This window comes from Eriocheir sinensis, unplaced genomic scaffold, assembly GCF_024679095.1.
Source record: "Eriocheir sinensis breed Jianghai 21 unplaced genomic scaffold, ASM2467909v1 Scaffold81, whole genome shotgun sequence".
Classification (NCBI taxonomy): Eukaryota; Metazoa; Arthropoda; class Malacostraca; order Decapoda; family Varunidae; genus Eriocheir; species Eriocheir sinensis.
In genome coordinates, this window is record NW_026112176.1 from 587,353 (window position 1) to 588,058 (window position 706).

The following is a 706-nucleotide window of genomic DNA, read 5'->3' on the forward strand; positions in this document are numbered from 1 at the left end:
TTTATTTTATTCTATTCTATCATCATCACATTACTATTTTTAGTATTAGTAGTAGCAGTAGTATGGCAGAGTTATAGCAGATTAGGAATAAAATTACTGCTGCTGCTACTGCTGCTACTACTAAGACAAATACTAGTACTATTACGACCACCAACACCAACACCACCACAACAACCACCCCGCCCAGCAGCAGTGGTAGTAGTGGTGGTACAAGTACTAGTAACTTTCTCCTCCCCTTCAGTCCTCGGTAGTATAGTGGTGAGTATCCCCGCCTGTCACGCGGGAGACCGGGGTTCGATTCCCCGCCGGGGAGGACCAAAGTTTTGTTACCTGAGGCATGGGCATTGAACTTAGTGTCGCTGCTTCCTTGGGTCGACACACGCATTCCAACACAACTCGTATTTGTATTCAGGTGATCACGCCCACACACCTGAGAACATTCTGCTTCCTCACCTCCCATTAGGCTCCCAACGCACACTGCCTAAATACATCTCATAAAAAATGAGGAGGAGGAGGAGGCCTACAGATAGTCGAGGTCACACACTCAAGGGAAGGCCTCCCTGCTTCCTTCTTCCAACACACACAAACAAAGAAACACAAAGGAAGAACAAACAACAGCAGACCTGCTGGTCCTTACGAGGCTGTTTGTGACAAGCTACACTAACTATCTAATCAAAGGTGGAAGCTGAAGGACAGCAAAGGCGAA

General features: G+C 46.9%; 1 non-coding gene across 1 annotated transcript; it reads left to right on the forward strand.

The window, feature by feature from the left end:
- Nucleotides 1-241: 241 nt before the first annotated feature.
- On the forward strand, nt 242-313 carry Trnad-guc (transfer RNA aspartic acid (anticodon GUC)). The gene has a single exon. It is a non-coding gene; the product is annotated as a tRNA-Asp (tRNA).
- The last annotated feature ends 393 nt before the right edge of the window (nt 314-706 follow it).